The following is a 7,351-nucleotide window of genomic DNA, read 5'->3' as shown; positions in this document are numbered from 1 at the left end:
AGGAGTTCCTGTTATTATGCATAATGAGCCTATTTTCATGCAAACAAAATTGCTTATCGTCAGCTTAATGAGCCTTTTGAAATAAGCAAAAATCTTTTTCAGCGGGACTTCCTGAAGTTTGGCTATGAATAGCGTGTTCGCCTTTTTAAAATGCATATTATACAGCTCCCAGCTCCCATAATGCATATCCGCCAGATGAAACTGATATCTGTGGTACTTTGGGAATATCAATGTTTCAGTGCGTGACAGTTGGTGTTACAAGCATATCACATGTATTTTTTAAAAGTGCGCTCGCTAAAGACTGTATTAGCATTTTGTTTTCTGTCTATGTGACAATAGTTTAAATTATTAAAAAATACGAAGTAAGCTAATACATCCATTTTTGTACTAAATTATAAAATAAAATGGTTCAAACAGTGACATACTGTTACACCGCAGTTCGGAGGATCTCAAGTTTTATTTGTAGTAACGGGAATTTGTTGTAATAGAATTCAAGTGATGTAATAGTTTTTAGACCAGGTATGGAAATTAGTTCAGCTCAAGCGATTATTAAGCTTTTTTTCGTGTTCGTTGTGTCGAGATTTCACTGTATTGGTCGAAATAGTGTTATGGGTAGGGTGTAATTTCTGACAAAAGAAGTGTAGGAGCCTTTCGGTTTTCAGATCTCCTTTTTTAGTCTAAAGCTTTCATCAAATATTTAAAAAAATTACATGAATTTCAAAAACAGTGCAGATACTGAGCTCCCATGCATGTTAAGCATTAAAGGGTCGAATCAAGTCCTTGGTAAACAATTTCTTCAGTTAAGTATTTAAATCTGATCAGTTTTCAATGCATTTTACGTTTGGACTATTTCGTTGGCTTACATATTTCATCGGTGAATATTTTCCTAAACCGTGGGGTCGTCCCCACTTGATGCCACGCTTTGAGGGGGAGGAGGGCTTGTGAAAATGTGACATTTTGTGACAAGGGAAGGAAGAAGGTGACAAGAAGTGTGACTTCACGCATTTTTTCATAAGACTAATTGTTTATGAAAAATAGCGGGACACGTGACAATGGGAAGGAGTTAGGCAAGGTCTGACTCTTTGTGACAAAAGGCGTGTAGATGCTTATAAACGTTGAAAAAATGTTCAACATCATTTATGGGCAACCCCTGATACATAATTCTAAAGCCAGCTTTATGTCAAATGACACAACATATTCAGAAGTAACGAGAATACCGTAATCACGTTTTCTTCGTCTGTACTTAATAGAAATGTTTATTTCCCTCTTCCTTTGGTGATGTTGGGGTTTTTAAGGGCTAATTTTAATACAGAAATAATTTTATTGATTGTAAGTTATGCGTGCGAATGATTTCTAAAGCAAACATCATCGTTCGCTATTTTCTCTCAATACATCTCTCATACCGTCTCATCTCTCAACGTCTTGTTTCATCGAAATCCTCTTCCGTTGGCAGGTTCTCTCATTGGCATAAAATTAGTTACTTCTAACGAATAAATCCTTTCGTTTACCAGCAATTTTTCCTTGAACAGCGATAAATTTAGATTGAATACACATATTTTGTCCCTAAATTATTTTTGCTAATTACTACGCTTACTTAAAGTATAATGGCTTAAAAACTTGACCTAAAGATATATTTGCACGTAGGCTTCCTCTTCGTCAATTAAGAGTTTTGATGGTAGTAAACGTTTTCTGATGATGAAATGTCACAATTATTTCTGGATGATGGGGCAGAAAAATCATCTGCTCTAAAAGTACTACTTTAGTTCATGAAAACAACGTAGAAAGATGAGTTTTCAGGGAAGAAAAGGTGGTTTTTTGGCCACTTACGTAATCCCAATTTATTTCTAGTTATTGTTGAGACCGTTATAAAGCTGAAAATATCCCATATGAAACTTAGGAATTTGAAATGGAACGAGAACGTTTAATAAGTATTTCAAAATCCAGTTCTTCGAAAATGCCTCTAGTCACGCAGCCGAATTTCAATTAAGTTGGAATGCTACTTTTCGTGTTTTTGTTTTGGCAAGACTTTGCAGTATTTTGTGTAATTGAAGTTGATACAATTTACCAATGTTATGTGATGATCGCTTTTGAATTGTCGCGTCAAGTGCAACGCGAACCCGTCACGTGAGAGTGAGGAATTGATACGTGATGGTTCTTCGTGTTCCTTTTCTCGTGGTTTCATAAAATATAATCCTTCTATTGCACTGAACCATCATGTGGATGATTCCCAATCACCAATCCATCTGCCTGTTGATCAAATGCGAATAAAATTGTGTATGCTTTGCCAATTACGCGAGCAACCAATACTGCACATAAGCTAAAACCCTGGATCGTAGCTTACAAAAAGTGGGTCTTATCGACTCTATGTCTATAGTCAAGAAGCACCACAATCAAGAAGCAAAACACACCACTTCATCATAGCTGACATAAGCAAAAAGCGGCATTTAGCCTCAAGATGGCAGACGTGTCGCTACTTGAGTTATGATCTAGGGCAGGGGCTCTTAAACTTTTTCGACTCGCGGCACCCTTTGAAGATTTAGAATTTTCTCTCGGCACCCTAGTCCATCTCTCACATTGTGTAAACAACTAATAAGTCATTATTTTCAGGTTTTTTCCCCACTCCTGTGCACAGTTCGTGCACATATGTGCAGCATATGCAGCACAGGATCATATCCTCCTCCCAAATACTCCGGTGTTATATTATAAGGACAAGTGTTAATACAGAGAACCATATGGTCCTATCGAACTACAATCTACTTTTCTGGGTTATCAAATCTCGGGAAAAAATGACGGCACACATGGACATTTTTCTTTCTGAATTCGTCCACTGCATAATTTAGGTTTGAATAACTGTACGTAACTTTTTTTATTCTAGTTAAACTTCAGGGGACCATGCTGAAAAAAATTTACCTTGAAATAAGGACAGTTTGTTTTGACATCACTCTTCTGCAACAACTTTGCTACACTGTTTCCTGGTAGTTCGTTGGCTTGTCGATAACACTTTATCATCAGTTAGACTTTTTGATGACGATGAAAGAGGATCTAGTAAATTTTTGTCATACTATGTCAAAAATGGAAGTTTTCCTTAGTGTGCATTATTTAGCGCACTCACTTTATATATATATTGCTACCACGGATACTTCGCGGCACCCCTCACTTCTTCCTACGGCACCCAGTTTGAGTACCCCTGATCTTGGGATTTAACACTAACATCCTTTTAAACAAATGTTTCCCTTTTGAAATTTTCAATAATTTCTTTTTATAAAAAACTTCTATGAATGTGAAAGGTTTTTATGACTCTAATTGTCCCACTTTTTTTGTCTCTATTTAATACAAAAAATAAATAAAGTAAAATAAAATAAAAATAAAGCTTCTTTTGTTTGTCAGAAAACGAAATTTTTTTCTAGAAATGGTTTTCAAAAGTACCGTTACAGTAAAAAAGAAAGCGAAACAGTGGAAAAACTGAAAAGATTAAATAGTTTCGCCATTGCATGAAAGCGTCAATATTGAAAAATGGTGTCCCCTGCTTTTTGCCCACACGAAATACCCTTCCCTCTTGTTTTTCAGTTTCAACCCTATTTTTTGATATATTAACGGGGAGGGGGATTAACTGTCGGTGAAAAATATGGTAAACCTAATAAATAATTAGTTGTCCGGAACTTAATTATTTTTTTTTTACAGAGTATGACTCTTTGTGTATTTTATCAAATAAAAGTGATACAAAAACTAGGAATTTCCTCGTTATGAAAATATGTTCTTCTCAACTTAATTTAGTTCTTCGTAACATTAACCATAATATTTCGCCCTGGCCGTGACCTAATCAAAACTATTCAGTAACACTTCTCTGATTCATATCAAACAAAGGAAACATAAAAGACTCGTATCAATCTCAATACATAAAAGACTCGTATCAATCTCAATAGACTACTCGTTATGAGAATGTGTAAATAACATAAATTTGGCAGCGATAGCTCGTTTAATCTATCGCGCTCGGAGAACGCTGACAGCAAATATTTTAAGCAGTTGAGATCAATGATCATGGATAATTTAAGTGACAGCTTTATGCGTTTGTATGCTATTCCGTCTCCCTAATCCGCCATGAATATGTAGAATTGAACCCACTTTTTGATTTTGTGTCCTCAACACCCATAAATCTAAAATATTTTCGAGAGGCTAATTGTGCAGAAAGAGCATAAAAAGAATCAACGTGGAATAAATTACATTTAAGATAAAACATTTCAAAGCAGGGACTGTTTGTGGGCAAACGAAAGTTATGAAAGAAATACGCCTTGTTTTGAATAAAAATTTTAATGTTTTGACAGGTGATTTATACTATGATTCATCGGAAAAATGGAGTTGTACGTAACGAAGATAAGGAAACGCATTCAGACTTAATTTTATTTATTTTCTTTTCAAGTAATATGTTTAGCACAACTTAGCTATTAATCAAACAGAAAATAATACTAGAAAATGTTTTATTTTATTTACTCTTCTGGGCGTTTATCTATTTTCAGAAGTTATTTAGATTTTTTTCTTTTTTTCCAATTTTTGAAATTCTAATGTTGGAGTTATTCTTCTTGGATGCATGCGATTGAACGAATTCAACGTTTGTTAAATGTATTTCTTAAATTTGAAATTAGTTTCTATGTCCAGTACTACAATTTAAATTAAATTAATATTTTCAAAATGAATAACTGATTGCTTTGAAATAGATCAACATAGGGTCTTTGGAAAAACTTTTTAGATTGTTGATACAGTTGTAGTAAAATGCATATAGACTGTTAGAAGAGTTTAAAATAATTTTGAAGAATTAAAACTGAAATGATTTTCTTATGCATAAAAAACTTAATACATACTAAATTTCGTATGTACAATAGTTTACAGCTGTCATTACCTTTCCATTAACTGTGTAAACACTTGGTAGAGTCCAACACTAATTCAAGTTAGATATGTTTTATGCTTTTGGGATTTGGCTGGTAATATGTGAGGCTAGTAAAATCAATAATGTGTGACGTGTGTGACCGACAAACGTGAAAAATTTTTTTTATCTGCAACTTTGCCATGGCAAGTTGTGCTATCAGGGATGATCCTCATTATCGTCATCAAAGCCCGAACGCATCTAAAGAGACAGTTTATCGTAGAGATAGTTAGATTGCATTAATCATATGAGGCAGGGAGAAGCAAAAGGATGCAAGTGCCAAAACTAAAAATTTGCAGATAACTAGTGCAGATATTATAAAATCCGTTCTCTGTTATGAGGCAAGAGGTGTGACTAGTAGCTCTGATAGGTGCTGCTATGCAACAAGATTTATCAGAAAAAATCAATGAAAGCGTACCTACACTGCCGTGTGCAGGTAAAGGGCAGTAACTGCAAATTTCCCATTTTCATTTTTTTGCCATTTTGTCATCTATTCTACGTTATCTTTATTGTACAAGCTCGCTTATTTGGTTCCCACTGAAAAAAAAAGGCGCGAAAAAGACGTTTAATTCCAAAATTTCCATATTATTAGTATTGAATCCAAAAAGCTTTTCTTCAAATATATCGAAAACTCATTTCTGTAGAGGCTGCCGTTTACCTGCACACGGCAGTATAGGCTATAGGATTTGAACTTTAAACGCGTGTTTTACTAAAAACATAAAAACCTCCACTATCATGCCTTTGGTTCTCGCTGCCTCATGATAGACTAAAATGGGTAAACGAATTTACAGGTTTGGGGGTTCGTCGGATAGTATTTATGTGGTCCCCATAATCCATCGCTTTTACATCAAACAGTTTGAGAAACAGATATTTTGATCCTTTAAGGGGCACTTTCATTGTAGGGTCCCTCTCAATTGTGATATAGTAATTCATCACTGAGTAAACACGTTAGAAGGAGTGCTTCTAAGCCTGATATTTGTGTCAAGGGCAATGAGAATTGATATCAAGATTTACAGTAAAAGTTTACATTCCTTCTGTTAAGCCTTTTAACACATCTCGAGAGTTTGGACTTCTTCATTTATTTACAAATAAGAGCACACCAGAAAGATTCACAAGACAAAGAGAGAAAATAACACCCAGGCCATCAATAGGAATTGAACCCACAGCATCATATGGAGCGAAGCTTTTACCACACAGGCACGGATGCCCCTCAAATCTAATAAAAACACAAATTCAGATAATCATGTTATTTCCTACATGTATGTACACATACACTTGATAAAAAAAAGTGCAACAAGATATTAGTAAAAAAAAAAAAAAAAAAACTAAAATCACAAATAAAAATAATTATTCCTCGCAACCATATCCCCCCCAATTCCAGCAACTCCTGCGGCGGGGGGGGGAGACTTACTGTATATATTCCTATGTATATAAACGCATACACTTGATAAAAAAATTGCAAAGTATTAGTAAATAAATAATACAGTGAATAGTTAAAAATATATGTAACATAAGAAAGAAAATGAGTTAAATAAGCACACTAAAGTAAGATAGAATATTAGATAAAAATTAACATTGCTGCTGTAAAGGCCTCTCTTTGAATCGTACACTAAAATGGAGTTCCTTTTATTTTTCTAGCGAATAAGAAAGAAAAAAAAATCTTGGAAGCAATATCTATGTTTAAATGATTTACCGCTTACCACTCTCAAACTCAACCGCTATCTTATTGATACGTTACGCATTCTTTCTCCATCGATTCTTCACCACTCCCCGCTCCGATATGGCTCAAGTACAATTATTAAATCACAAAGATAAACTGCTGTAACGCGACTTTTTGCGTTATCTGCAGTGCCCCAGGATATCAAAACGAAGTCCCATTAATTACTGCGGGGTGGACAAATCCGAATTAAGAGTTCGAATGGGCCCTTTATGAAAGCCATAAAATACAAGATCAGCAGCCATAACCATCGACCTTCGGATGTAGACTGGGCTTGTAAAATGTGGGCGCTCCATCGGAAGGGATTAGGGCTGGGAAAATATGGCCGGAACGGAGCCCTATCTGGGGCGTTGCAGGGGCGCATTAGCGATCGGGAAAAGGGCGCAAAAGTCGGCGACGTACGACACGCCAGAGTCCCATCTGTCAAAGTCGGAACCACCCCAGGGCTGGATGACACTGCCTGTGGTTCGATGCAGTGAGGGGATCTTTGCCAAAATGCAGAAATATTGATCCTGTATGATAACTAAAATTCTGAAACTGACTAGAAGAAAATAAATAAATAAATACACGAAACGCAAAACAACACCCGCTCCTGACATTCGACAAAATGATCAATTCAGTAACTGCTTAAAATCCTTTACTTTTCGGAAAGACAGCAATAAATTTTTAGCTGTATGGTTACTTAAAATTTACTTCATCTAATAATTTTTATTATA

The sequence above is a fragment of the Uloborus diversus genome, chromosome 5 (genome assembly GCF_026930045.1).
Source record: "Uloborus diversus isolate 005 chromosome 5, Udiv.v.3.1, whole genome shotgun sequence".
Classification (NCBI taxonomy): domain Eukaryota; kingdom Metazoa; phylum Arthropoda; class Arachnida; order Araneae; family Uloboridae; genus Uloborus; species Uloborus diversus.
This window is presented reverse-complemented; position numbering follows the sequence as displayed.